Source organism: Astatotilapia calliptera, chromosome 17 (genome assembly GCF_964374335.1).
Source record: "Astatotilapia calliptera chromosome 17, fAstCal68.1, whole genome shotgun sequence".
Taxonomy (NCBI): Eukaryota; Metazoa; Chordata; class Actinopteri; order Cichliformes; family Cichlidae; genus Astatotilapia; species Astatotilapia calliptera.
In genome coordinates this window covers 27,334,758-27,350,278 of record NC_137438.1, presented here as the reverse complement: position 1 = coordinate 27,350,278, position 15,521 = coordinate 27,334,758, and the positions used below count along the sequence as shown (strand labels likewise).

General features: G+C 38.9%; 1 protein-coding gene across 3 annotated transcripts in view; it reads right to left on the bottom strand.

Moving 5' to 3' along the window:
• The window catches only part of anks1b (ankyrin repeat and sterile alpha motif domain containing 1B), a 276,143-nt gene that overhangs the window by 67,934 nt on the left and 192,688 nt on the right, over positions 1 to 15,521 (bottom strand). The window lies entirely within an intron of this gene.

The following is a 15,521-nucleotide window of genomic DNA, read 5'->3' as shown; positions in this document are numbered from 1 at the left end:
ACTAGTTAGTTAATTTCTCAGGTTAGAAAGGAGCTGCTCCGCCCCTGCACTGACTTTACTATTAATACCGAGGAACTATAATCCATCTTTCATGTTTTTACACCCACTGTGAAAATAACAGACTTTGACATCCACCGAGCATCTGACTGGCAATTACTTCATTACTGCAAATGCAGTAAAAGCATACCTGTATACAAAAACACACACATAACACAATCAGTCATGGACTGGCCTCCATAGAGCCCAGACCTCAACATTACTGAAACAGTGTGGGATCATCTTTACAGGGAATGAAACAAAAAACAGTCAACATCCAAGGAAGAGCTTTGAATGTCTGAAGGACTATTCCTGAAGACTGCTTAAAGAAATGACAAGAAAGCTGCCTAAGTTCGGGCTGTGTTGATGAATAAAGTCATACCAAATACTGACTTTCAAGCTCATTAGAATTATACAGATTCTGTTTTCCCCTTATAAACTGTATCACTTATGTACTTTTATGCTGCACCTATTTCCCATTTTTTGAGGGGAAAAAACCCAATAAAAACAACTGATTTCACTGCTTTGCATCCAAGGCAGGTTTCTAAAATCAGATTTCATTTTCCATTCATTTCCTGATTAAACTATAATACTGGTAAGAAAAAGGGTTTATTTCTTGTGTTAGTCGAGCCCCGACCCTCCTTTCGCTCCCTTATCGGTCACTTTGTGTTAAGATTGTGCACCAGGCCAAGGAAACAGTCTGACCATTGATTGATGAAGTATTTTTTTTTCCTCACACATAAACACACACACACCTAATAACTCTTAACAGTCAAATACAGTTGTTTGAACAAATAGAAAAATTTTACACTCTTGTAATCAAAACTGTCACTGGAATAATGGCATGTACCCTCACCGGCCCACACACACTGAATTTACAATCATTTGACTGCATACCCCCGCTGCCAGCCACATCCTCGACCCACACAAACAGACAGTCAATGTCTTGGTTTGTCAGACAGTTTTTGCAAGCATTCTCTGACTGCCTTCTGCACAACAAGCCACACATCAATATGCAACAACTGCATAATGGAAGAAGAGAAAGAAAGAGAAAGAAAAGAAAGCGGAAAGAAAGCATAAAGTTGCCAACTAAAATTGCTCACTATGATTGAAACAGGAGATGATTCAGTTCTTCTAAAAACATCATTAATGGGGCCCCTCAAACACAGACATGTTGACTGCACCGCAAAACACACCCATCCACATTTCAGGTAATGAGGGATGAAACCATGACTCATCCTTGAGTATTGCATCTACTGAAAATGTCATTATTTCTTACACAACTGAAAGCATTTCGGATTATTAAGCCCCATCATTTTTCAGGATAAATGGGACAAAGCAGCCAAAAGATTAGTAATTCCCCCTGACCTCTGATCTTAATATTTCTCTCTCATTGTCCACAGTGTGTTACTTTGATCGAGCAGAAGCATCCATAAGAAGACATACTTTGAATGGTCTTTCTGAGGGAGGCTCCAAAAGCGAGTCATTCCCCATAGGCCTAGCCATCTCTTATCACTATCTCACACACAGCGAATGCTTACAACATAAAACATAAATGCATCTATTTTAAATTATGTGTCAGAATATTCACATGAGATGCGGTAACTGAATTGGCCCTTAAAAGGCATCATTAAGATCATTCTCCCCTCGCTTTTCTTTCTGTACGTGCCTTTCTCAACCCTGTTATGAATTTCTTTTGCTCCCTTCACTTCCCCTCTTTGTAATAAAAATGAAAAAGTTGGCAACAGGTGAGTCTACCCGTAACTATGGCAACAGCGAGCGCCAGCATCTCTCGCAGTCATCGGGCAGCTGAGTGCCTTTGACCTCCAGGAGAAGGAGGGGAAAAGTGTACAGTGGATAAACACAGCAATCAAATCAGCAAGTTGTTTATCGAGACAGAAAACAAACAAAATAACAAAACAAAAGCCGAGCAGATTTTTGATTTGAAGAAAAAAACAGAAGAAAAGTTCTATAAAAAAGTATAAATAGACCAATACGTCTAACAGGCAGCTAACTATGCTTTTCTTTCTTCTTCTTCCCCTGCAAACAATCGATAGATTCCCCCTCTGAGTTGTTTTCACCTTCATTACTTATCCATTCCTGAGTGTCCAGTCTTCACTCACCATCCTCAGTGTCTTTGAGTGAGGCTGTGTGTGTCCGTGTGTGTGTTTCTTACCTGGAGATCCAAGGCTAGTTTCAGCTCTAACTAAAGAGCCGTCAAACTGTGTGCACCCTGCCCTCGCTTAAGTACAGCCAATATCTAGGAATCGCACAACAGCTGCATCACTGCATACCTGCTTTTTATTGCGACACTAGTATGAAAACACACAAATACACACAAGTTGTGGCATGCAACGGGACAGCCCAGGAACTAATCTTCAACTGAAAGCAAACAGCAGCAGCAATGTAAATGTTTGTGCAATAAATACAGATTTGTCATAATTAGAACTAAATGCCAACTGTAAAGGCGGCTGCTGACCGACTTTTAAACACTAAAAGTCTTCACTTGTGCACGTCCTTCTATTTTTCCATAGAGAATAAGCAAAAAATAGAGAGGGAGAGAAATAGAGCTGTATTTACTGTATGTAGTGTACGTTACGTAAATGCTCCTGCTGTTTCTACTACTTTTCATTTATCGGAGTTCTTTAGTGTTATAGCTGCCCAGCACATCCTACAGGTTGTAGATCAATTCAACACACTATTCTTATTCAAAAGAGGTATTGAGTGTATTATGTATTAGGACTGAGAAGTGACTAAATTAAGCTTAATGTAAAATGTCAATATACACACTAAATGTTCAAGATAGCTGGGAGAGAATCCAAATAAATTCATTATAGATTTTTATAGCCAACAAATCAGCAGAAAATGTTAAATTTGTCAACGTCTGGTAAGGAGAAGGCTGGAGTAGATCAACAAAACACTGGAACAAGGGAATTAGCTTTCCTGCTCCAGGCAGACAACAATATTATTGTTGCTGTGGTAAGCACAACCACATCACCTCCACTGTAGTCATGTGCTTACTGATGTAACCAGGTAACCTCCAGGTAACCTAACTCAATGTTTTAAGTGTAAACTAAACCTAACCATGTTATTTTTGTGTTGTAATTTTACCCACAGTGTCTGAGAGCTTTAATTTACTTGTAGGAAAATCCCTTTACCACCTCAAAATGCAGCTGCTTGGGAATAACACTTCCTGAAAGTTCAAATACTTTGGGCCTGCAGCACTGATTTTCTGCGTACAGCCAACATTCTCTGTAGCACTATAAACAGTTTGCATTGAGTTAATTATTCTTTAGAACATACACATATTTACAGAATGTAGCAGACATCATATGGACCAGTAATGAGTTATTTTAAAGTTGTTCATCTGGCTCATAATCCATCGCAAGTCACATGTTATTGTAATGTTAAAAGTACATAAAAAAGTCATTGTTTGGCCATATTACACAAACTAGTGGAACTGAAAACCCACTGAGAAGTTAAGGTAGCTCATAGACGCTCACATCCAGGACAAATGAATCCCATTTCACTACATACTTTGGAAGGAGGAGTGATTCTTGAGTGCCTGTAGAACGAAGAAGAAGACCCATTAGGTGATCACTATGTTAAAGGTTCTTTAGAAGCTTAGCAGTACTATGAAAGGAGTAGCAATCCTTGTGGGACTGTGGAGGGACAGATGGTCAGCGGATGCCTCAACAGTCTTTGATGAGCAAAGAACCTCAGCTGATTTCGTTTCAGGTAGAAATTCAGCAATAGCTTGCTTTTTTGTTGTTGTTGTTGTTTTCGGCTTGCCCTGCTATGTTGTCAGTGTGCGGGTGGCGGGTCAGAGTGGAACATGGAGCACAATAGTAGAGGACAGCCAGTGAGAGGAGAGGACAGAGTTACTCAAGTTGATGACAAATTGTCAACCTACTGTAGCTAACACTGAACATGGGGGTAGTGGGTGGTAAGTAGGGGTGTGTGAGCTACCTGTCTCTCCGAAGCAGCTGCATCACGGGAAACACTGGATAGCACACTGCCTGACCAAAAAACAAATCGCCACCTGGATTTAACTAAGCAAATAGGTACGAGCCTCTTATAGGTGCATAGGTGATTATCTTTCAGCTGGCAACAAGTTATTTGCAAACTGGTGCAATGAGTTGCTTCTCATTTCATAAACAATCATGTCGAAAGACATCTCGTGGTTGTGGAAAAGATGTTAGTGTGTTTGAGAAGGGTAAAATCATTGGCATGCATCAAGCAGAGAAAATGTCTAAAGAAATTGCAGAAACTACTAAAATTGGGTTGAGAACTGTTCAACGCATTATTAAAAAGTGGAAGGATAGTGGGGACACATCATCTTCCAGGATGATCACGATCAGCGATCACTTAAAGTTTTGGTGAAATCAAATCGTAGAAAAACAACAGAAGAACTCAGGGCTATGTTTAATAGTGAAAGTAAGAGCATTTCCACACGCACAATGCGAAGGGAACTCAAGGGATTGGGACCGAACAGCTGTGTAGCCATAAAAAAAAAAAAACACTAGTCAGTGAGGCAAACCGGAAAAAAAAAGACAATGGAAGAAGGTCATGTGGTCTGTTGAGTCCAGATTTACCCTATTCCAGAGTGATGGGTGCATCAGGCTAAGAAAAGAGGCAGATGAAGTGATGCACCCATCATGCCTAGTGCCTACTGTACAAGCCTGTAGGGGCAGTGCTATGATCTGGGGTTGTTGCAGTCGGTCAGGTCTAGGTTCAGCAACAGTATGTGTTCCAAGAATGAGGTAAGCTGACTATACTGAAGGACCAGGTTATTCCATCAATGGGTTTTTTCTTCCCTGATGGCACAGGCATATTCCAAGATGACAATGCCAGGATTCATCAAGCTCAAATTGTAAAAGAGTGGTTCTGGGAGCATGAGACATCATTTTCACACATGGATTGGCCACCACAGTGTCCAGACGTGCTGGAGAAGGCTTTGCACAGTGGTCAGACGCTTCCATCATCAACGCAAGTTCTTAGTGAAGGTTTAATGCGACACTGGTTGGAAATAAATCTTGTGACATTACAGAAGCTTATCGAAACAGCGATTACGTGTTGAAATCAAAGCTAAAGGTGGTCCAATGAAATATTAGGGTGTGACCTTTTTTTTGGTGGTGACTTTTTTTGGGCCAGGCAGTGTATCTGCTATGAAATTTTGAGACCTCTTTGGTACCATGCTCTAATCTAAAACTGACATGTGATGAGTGAAGAGAAGATATTAATGATATTAATGATTCAGTTTCTGAACAGCTTGTTATAGCAGAACAAACACAGGCTTAACTAATAACACTAACAATGGCTCCGTTTCAACGAGGGAACCCCGTCGGGTATGACTCTGAGCCTCCTTCAAAGGTCTGGAAGTGGTATAAATTAGCATCATTAGTTACACCTGTGCTTTTCCTGCTATGACATCAGATAATCTCATTAAAAAGAGGTACACATGCACGTGCAACCAACCGAATAGGACTCCAAATTAATCTTTGCAAATAAAAAGCAATATTTTTGTTTCCTAAGATCCTCTTCAAGCCCAATTGCAGTGGGTTGTAATGTTCAGCGGTGTATCGTGCATGCATTAGCAGCACACTCAGAAGTCAAGTGTTTTTAGTGTGCACACTGACAATTTTGAGTGTTCCCTAAATTCATTGCTTATTCACTGTGTGTACACCGCAAACTCAAAACCTGCTTAGAGCTTCTAACATCATATCGAATTTGAAAACTTTTTCCTTTCACCAGCTCATATTAGTAAGTAAAAGTAAGCGTTCTTCCTTAAATGAATATTCTCTTGCAAGTAATCACTTTATAGAAGTAAGATTCAATTCCACAGTGGTGTATAATGCAACCCCGGTCTAAATTAAACCCTCTCTACAGTAAATAAATCTAGTTAAAGCTGAAACAGCTGGAAGACTCAGCATAGCTTGACAAAGAGGCAAGACAATATTCTTTCATTGAGGCATAACAGTTTGCAGGCCAGCACTGAAAGGGAAAACAACCTAGAGCACGAGGCTGAAAAGGTGAAAAATGAATTGCAGAAGATGGAGATGGAGATATGCGGTAGAGAGGTTGAGGGAGGTTATCTAATAGAAAACACACTTTAAAAGGAAAGGCAAATGAGTAATGCACAGGCATACTGTCGCAATAAAACAACTAACCAAAACACAGAAGAAAGGTTGACAAATGGCAGCAAGGCTGGTGTAAAGTGAGGGGGAAGGCTAGGGGCACAGACCAGTGACTGACAGGCAGACAGAGTGTGTGAAAGCGGCTAGAGAAATAAGGGAGTGACAGAATGAAGGATTGAGTGATTGAGGGAGGAGGGGTGAGGGAGAGAAATGAAAGGGTAAGGATACAGGGCTGGAGGTTATATATCAAAACTGCAGAAAATAAGAGTAAGGCTTGTTCTATCATAATAAAGTCGGCCAATCTACAAAGTATCGGAGCAGTCCACTGCAAGTTGAGTTTCTACTGCAAACTCTATCAGAAATCTAATAAAGCCTTTTTCATTATTGATTCTTACACGGACAGGTCAAAAAAAGTTGCGGCGAGAGGTCTCAACACATCTTATTTTGTTGACTAATCTCTACAAGGGACAGTGGAGGTGTATGCAGACGGTTGCACAAACTCACCATCTTCTCATACAATGGGGTGTTTTTCTTTCTGTGTGTGAGGTAGCAGGAGGGGCTGGGAAACGATCCCAATATCTGATAGCGTTGCGTTCATTGCTCCATCTCATGTGGCGCCGCACTGACTGTTATTAAAAACTACAGAGTAATATCTGAACTGTCAGTCATTCCTGAGATTAAAGACTGAGCCCTACTTTCTAAGCACCACAGGCCTGGATAAATCATTATCAGCTCCCGGAGCCTTGGGTACCAAGCTTACATTAGGTTAGTCTTAGGCTAGGCGAGCAAACCCCTCCCCCATCTGAGTGGGACTGTAAAAGTCTGCTCGGACTTATGATGATGAAAGCAAATGATTTGATGCCATTGATTTAAGAAAATGTTAAAGCAACATGGGATTCAGTGGGTTACATGTGAGAGCTAGATAAATGTTTCCTTCAATGGTTGTTGGAAATGTCAGAATCATTAGCTAAGGTCCCGCAAGTACACTTAACAAGAAACAGAAAGGTTTCAGTTGTACTCTTCCAGCTTTACACCAAATGTTTAAGAACCTGGGGATTCAAAACCACACAAGGGATTACAAAGGAAAAATGACCTACAGTGTTTGCTTTTAACTCCTACTTGTGTCACACGATTGAACATAGCATAACATAATGACTAATCTCCTGATAGGTCCCATACTATAGGATGACTCTTGACTCTCGGAAAAAAAACTCAGAAAGGTTACATTGTGGTTTTTAAAATATGACTACAATTTGCTCGAGAAAAGGTCTGTTGTTGAAAATATTCACCAGTGTTATTTGTGGATTTATTGAGATGGAACATCTCTCGATTATGTTTCAATTAGCTTCTGGTCCTCGTTCTCCAATGCACCTGTCCTTCAAACTCAACTCAGCCTGATTCACTATCCTACAGAGCTAATATCATCCTATATGTATTTACAGTGCTTTACAATTTTGTTTAGACAACCTGTCCTTAAAAAAAGGCAAAAAAAATTGTAGAAATCTGTCAAAAACTTGTTTAAATTAAAAATTATATTGTTATTTATTAGGCAAATAGCAGACTGAATTCACATTTTTATGTCAAAATAAAAATGGCACACTGGTCCTCACTTCAAATAAGAAATTAATCAGGCATATCATTCTCCACAAAAATATTCTTATCTTCAAGAATACAATAAATAACTATAATTGGGCATCTTAATTAAATAATAATAATAATGCTAATAATGATGATAAATTCACAGATTAAAAACAATAATTATATTTTAGCATTTATATTATAATTTCAATTAAAGAGTTGGGAAATTACACAAGCATAAGAAAGATTTTGGTAATTACCAATGCTGTTCATTTAGGCCAGCTGTGGGATAGACCTCACACTGGGTGCTGGTCTAAGAAATGTGTTAAGCACTGTATATAGTCATTATAAATGCATTATACACTTGCATTTTAAATGGATTATGGCAAAAATAACTTGGCTTACCAAATTAACAGATACTTAGAATTCACTGTTACACATATTGATATAAAATGTATTCATTTACTTCCAAAGATACGTACTCATTAATATAAAAGAATAGGAAACTCATTTAGACACTTATTTAGAGATATGCATGTGACACTTGGACACAAGGTAGAAAGCACCCAGTAACACCACTCTACTGTGGTTATCTTGGATTTAAGCAAATTTAGTGTTTGTAGCTCCTTACATGGCTTATTCCACATAATACATCACACAAAATCATGAGGCTGATAATCACCTTTATCTTCATCGTATTTAACTATTTTAGTTCACCATACATGGCTAATTGGTTTTAAACCACACCCCATTATGTTCGGCTGGACATTTCTTGTTCTCAGTGGAGATTACACCTTTACTGCATTTTTTGTTTGTGTCAGATTGACCAAATCTGAATCCCAAATTCTGTAACAGGCTTGTCACCATCATTTCCTGCACTTTATTATAGCTGGCTGTTCTGATGTGAGTATTATTATTACACTGAACACAACAGTATTTATGATTTCCAGCCTAAGCCTCCGTGGTGCAGGGTCTCTGAATTCCACCAAACTCCTAAATTATCACGCTATCACGTTGTCTGTAAAAATTAAAATCATCACTATGTTTTCACAGCTTGTGAAAGATGATGCCTGCTGCCCAGAAAATTAAAGCGCCTCCACGATCCTAATCAACAAATTAGTTTTTAGGTTAGGTGGTCGCCAATTTGGTACCTTAGGTGAATTTCAGTCTATTACACATACTAAAAAGACTGGAAACTACCGAGAGATTGTCATGGACAAGTGTGTGTGTGTGCATTTGTGAGGTTTCTAACAAACACGAATGTCAAGTTAATATTAGACTGTATTTTCAATATCCTCTTTATTTCTCATACACACCCAAAAGCAAGCGAGCAAAACAATAAGAAGACAATGAATGGCAAACAGTTCTTATCTGAGTTATGGGTTAAGGGGCATTTTCCTTATCTTCATCTTTTCATGCTGAAAGTTGGCCTCGGGTTTGTGACACTAGAGCTAGCGCCACACTAACAGGTGCAAACAGGTCAGGCTAAACTCTGCCCCGTGGGTAGCGGAGAAGCGATAGGGATTCCCTGCTGAGAGCGTTACTTCATTACTGAGAGCCTGTACGTATCTAAACCCAGCCTTAAGGCAGAGAGGGGCCAGTCTGGAGATATTGAATTCACACTTTCACTCGTAACTCAAATATGCAGAGGGGTTGTTTTTTTTGCCACAGTGACTGTCTTTTGTCTGCTAAAACCCATTTTTTCAGGTCTTCTCAAGTTGAGAATGATGGCAGTCACTGAAATTTCATTCATTCAGCTTATGTGAGACAGGAGAGGATGGTGACAGTTAAATGACTAATACGAGATCAGCAGTGATTAGAAATTTAGATTTTATATATACGTGCTATCCAAAAATCACATAAATGCTTAACAGCTTTAGAGATTTTCAGAATACAAAAGGAAACTTCGCAAATTAAAATGTAGTCACCGATCATCTTAGTGTTTATATAAAGAGATCCAATGGTCACAAACTCGCAAAAGGTACCGATTTTTCAAGTCAAGCTTTCTTTACCACCCTTCAAAGTCAGCACATTTCCAGGAAGTCTAAATGCTGCCTTTCTTTCAAATGCTACAGGACTCTTTAGTAGGTACAACTTACTAATATCAGGCTGGAAAGCCTTCAGAACTGCCTTAATGCTTCATTCTATAGATTTAGCAAAGTGTGGGAAGCAGCACACCCATGATGAAAATCTCCTGTTAAACTACATACAAAAGTGTGTTGTTGGATTGAGATCTGGTGCCTGTGGAGGCCATTTAAATACTAATGTTTCTGAACTCACTGTCATGTTCAAGGAAGCAGGATCTGGACTTTCTGACATGGTGCATTGTGGCCATAAAGGGATGGAAATGGTTAGCAGCAACACTCGGGTCCAAGGTCTTCCAAAAAAAATAAATAAATAAAAATCCCCCCACATCACCAGTTAATACAAGGCATGACAGATCCATGATCTCATGTTGTTTACGCCATTACGCCATTATTCTGAGCCTAATATTGAAATTTGCAGCAAACATTGAGGCTCATGGCGAGACTGGCAACATTTTCCTGGTCTTGGTGTCCAATTTTGGTGAGCCTGTGTAAATCATAGCCTCCTGTTCTGACAGGAGTGGCACCCAGTGTGGTCTGTTGTTTGGTCATTCTCCTCTGACTTCTTTCATCAAAAAGAGAGACCATGCCAACACTGGCCATGAAATAACAGCATTTTAAAAAGCTATAAATTACAAACTGTCAGTGAATAATGCCCCATTTGTGGACATAAATCACCAACCGACAGTTTTATGCTTTGCACTCTGCTTCACTTCATTTTAACTTGCTTTTTATTTTTGCTGATACTTAGTTACCAAAACTTTGGTAAGTTTAGGAACAGACTGCAGCTTGAATAATAATCTGCCCCTTCACAACCCTCCACACTGAGAGATTGCCCAGTGAATGTGACGCCAAGGGAACTTTAACAAGGGTCCAAATGTTCAAAGCTGGGAGTGAGAGAACCACATCACTACTGACTAAACCCAGTGTGTCACAGGACAGACGCCAAAAGTGACTTTCTACATAACTTTCCTTCAGCACCTATGACGAAATAGTGTCTGAGACTGTGATTAGAGGGTGTGAAAAAACACATATATGAAATGTAACTCCCTGTTACCCATTTCTAAAGAATTGTGCTGCTTTTTCTTTATCTTTATATATGTCTTATAATGCTGCAATAACTGTAGCATGCCAAAAAAACCCAAAGCACTGCAGACCAGATACAACTTCTCCATAAAGCTTCTCTTAAGGCGAGTTTCTCTGTGCATCTCTCTAAATTCTGCTACCTTCTGTCGAGCTATTTTGAATATTGTCTGGGTATCAGCGTGAGCCTCTTTTGTGTTCAGAGCTTCCAAACATGACTCATCATCACCTCAGGTCCTTCTATTCAAAACCCAACCACAAAGTAGTGACAGAGATTTAAGCCCGAATACAAAGAGAAGAAGGCACAGAAGAGGAGTTACATAGCAATGAGGTGTTTTAATAATGTTCATGCACATTGTTGATTTCAGTTTGCATGGATTTTCAAGAGGCTTGTTACTGAAAAGACTCAATGAGAACTAAAAAAAATAAAGAAACAAATAAAAATCACACAGCCAATGCGAGAGTCTGCAGTCACAGTGTCTCTATTAGCCAGATGAGATTTATGAGTCATCCGTGATAAGAAGTAACCCTAACTCTAAGTTATGCATAAAATTTTGTGTTAGTTTTGTGTGCCAGACAAAAAGTGAGGAGATCACAGACTCCTTAATATTCATCCCTAGTATCATGACTCCAAGGAGAGCTATTGACTGATCTTGTAATACACTTCCATCTCAATAACTACTTTTTATATTTGAGTATTTCCTGTTATGTTTCTTGTATTTTTGGGGGACAAAACTCATTCTTATGAAGAAAAAAAAAAACAAACTGTCAATATATCGGCTGATATTCTTTGACACAGGGTTGACACAGCTTCAGAGTTATGCAGCGGTGTGTTTGCCCACTTCCTGATTTCCTATTTTTTTGTATTTTTGTCACATTTAACTGTAACTCCTGAGAAGGTTCACCACAACACATTACAGTTTTGTTGAAGGGGGGGGAAATGAAAGGCTCAGCGTTTATTAACTTTCCATCAATATTTTTCAAAAACTAGTTAAAACCTTATTGTGAAGGCTTTGACTCACTCAACAACACCATCTGCCCAGATGTGATCCTACACTATAATACGTTGCCACATGTGTTGCAGTCAATGCAGCCATTTTTGCAAACAATGAAGCTGCTCAGCTGGAATAACAGCTAGCATGTTAGGAGACATTTTCCAAATTACCCACTGTATATTTTGCTGTTTTATTTATGTTTATCATGTTTTAGGTAAAAAGAAGGTTTTATCTTGGTGAATATGAGTACATATGCTGATACATAGGGTTGTGCGATATGACCAAAATCTCATATCCCAATATAAGAATTCTATCGTCCGATAACGATATAAATCACAAAATGTAACATTTTCTGTAAATTCTGTGAATCTCGGGCAGCTCGACTTGCGTGAAGTATTTCCAGCTGCGCTTCATGTAGCTGGAGTCAAGTGTTTTAACCGATGCATGAAACTATACATTTTTAGACATAGGTTGTAACGGCCGCCGTTTTCTTTGTGAGTATTTATTACACAGGGTGCTGCGGGGAAAAGCCTGTTCCAACGTTTGAGTGTAAGGTTTATTTTTTTAGCACCTGGCGGCTCTTTTTTACTTCTCATCTGTAAATAATCTGCTCTTTCATGTGATTCAGTTTATTTTGAAAAGTCTCAACAGGATCTTGAGCTTTATTGTGAAAGGTTTATGTGGAACATAAACAAGCGGACAGGCGATGGTGTTACCGTCGTTGTTGCTAACCACAACGCATAAAAACAGGCGCTTGTCCATCGGTAGTGTGGTTATATTAAATATAAGAGAAATAGAGAACTTTAAGAAATTAATGTAGCCACTACAGTGACCATCAAAATAATGAAAAAATATTGCCGTAAACAGTTTATTTTGCGAGACCAAGAAACAAAACGATAGACGTTTTTATATCGTCATCCGATATATATCGTTATATTGAACAGCCCTACTGATACATATGTAGCTGCAATAGGCTGAGATGGGTTAATATTATTAAAATCCCCTTCGAACACACAAAATCCACATTTGTCCTGAACCTGTTTGGTAGCAAAACTGCCTAAGGCGAAAAATAAATTAAAGACGGAGAGTGAATGTGTGATCAAAACTATCCACCTCATTAATGAAACTGAGCAGTTAATTAGTGCTGCACCCTTAGGGCGGTACACTCTACTACCAAGACTGTCCAAAAACTCACATATGATCCCACTCTGTGTCAAACAGTCTGTTGACATAGCTCTAATAATTTCTACTCAGACCATGAGTACAAAATAAAAAGGATTGCTGCACTGCAAGGCTTTGCACTGGATTGCATCAGTGCACCTTATGAACTTTAGTGTAAAACTGCATGTATGGCATAAAACCAAATCACGCACTTATTAAAAAAAAACTTTACACACGAGACAGAAGCAATACAGCTCAAACTGCATAACTGCTAAACGCTCTTTCATCTCTTTCTTCCTCTACCTTTCAAATTTGACTGAACAGCTTTTATCTTTGATTGATCCTCTTTCAAACCTGATTGAAAAAGTAACAAGAGGAGCACTATAATTTCACCACTTCTGCCACACAACAGGGGACACATTCAGCACATTAAACCTGGCCAGAACCGCAGGGGAAAACTTGCATGATGTGTCTCTGCTTCTGTTTATCTCAGGTCTTGATTAAAATATTAATGAGATGTCAAGAACCTCTTTCTTCTTATTGAGGTTACGTCAGAAGAGATGCAATAAAAGACAACTCTTTCAAATGTGTGTTGACAAAGGAAGGTGAGGAGAAAGCTAAGGTAACTAAGGTGTGTGTGTGTGTCCATGAGTATCAAATTAATGCTCCAAACAAAGGCTTTGCTGACTGTGACGATGACTTAATAATTACACGCAGCAGGCCGACAGACCTGCATCTGTGCAGAAGAATGTCCTTATACAGGGAACAAGTGGAGTGTGTGATAGTTCAGAACAAAGGACTGAATCAAGCAGTGGAAGTCTAATGAACTTAAGTCTTTCAAGTAAACACACAGCAAGAGCAGCACTCGCACACTGAGTAGTTGATCGCTTTGCCATTTACGGCTCATTAACTGATGGAGATCATCGATTACTCAGCCGCTTTGTGTGTCAGCTGCATTATGAGGAGAATATGAAGTTTTTAGGCAGGATTTTTTTTTTCATTTTTATAACACACCAAAGAAAATGTAATTCTTTATACTAAATCGGGGCGGCTTCACCTATCTCAGAGAATCCTTTTACAAACTAACCTCAGTTTATTAAGATAAGGTCATGAAGACAGAGTGATGAAAAGAAAAAACCCTTTACAGATAATCTAGCAGCTGCATAACAGATCTGCTCTTTGGGTAATTTACCATCTGTCTTAACATGAAACATGGTTCAATTTTCTATTTACTTTTTATAAATGGAACAGAAGAAGCTACGAATGCGGTATATTGACTCTTGCTCCAGTTTCTTCAAAAGCTTCATCGAACGCATATCTTATGTTTGCCAAAACTTTGCTGTAAACCAAGCATTTCAACTGCATTGTGCATCATTTCTAAATAGGAATAAAATAGGATAAATAGGAACAAATAGGAATAAAAAGCAGAGGTATGCCAAATTACACAAAAACTGGACTGAAAATCAGAGGTAACATGTCATATGGAGTGAAGAATGACTGAGTGTCTACAGCCATCTTTAAAACACAGTGGAGGCTCTGTCATGGCTTCAGGCTACATTCACCCAGTGCTGTTAGGGGATCTTGTCAAAACCGATTAAATTATGAAGTGCTGTCAGATTTTGATCCACCATGCAAAGTGTCTGATGGGCAACTACTTTGTTTTTCACCATAAATATGATCCAGAAAATCCTACTGAGGTATGTTTTACACAGAGCCAAAGCAGTAAAACATACCTCAGTAGGATTACACACCATCAAACACTATCATTGATGGACTGGCCTCACAGAGCCCGAACTTCAGCATCACTTAAGCAGCGTAGGATCATCTCGACAAACAACAAAACAAAGAATAAAAGTAGTCAGACTGAATATTGACTTACAAGCAGGTTAACCTACAGAAAGACTATCTTCCCCCAGACTGATCTTTCCTTTAGACTATAATACTATATATAATATAATATAATATAATATACTATAATTCGGTATATATTTGCACCTTTTCAATACATTGCTGCACCTATTTCCCATTTTCTTAGCAAAATGCACAGAAATAACTAAAATAAATTATAGCATCAAGGACTAAACTGAGTGTTTAGCTGAAGTCGTACTTTGCCCTGTTTTGGTTTACACCACGTCCCGAGCAAAAAATCTGAGGGAAACAGCAAGATAAGGTCTTTGTGGGTTAATCACTTTTAGTGATCCCTTTTAACTCTACATGAATCACCTGACCTAGCGTTGGTAGGTCAGGTGATTACTGCTGCTTTTAATGTAATGACAAACTTCTGCAAGAGACAAAAAACAACTGCCATTTAAATTACATGGAAAATAACAAAATAAGGAGTGCATAAAAAGCTGAACAGCTCTCAGAGGAATAAATAGAGACCTGAAGATTTATGCCTGTTTGCTGCTGACTTGTCGCAGGGGGCACTGCATAATTCATTAAGGACA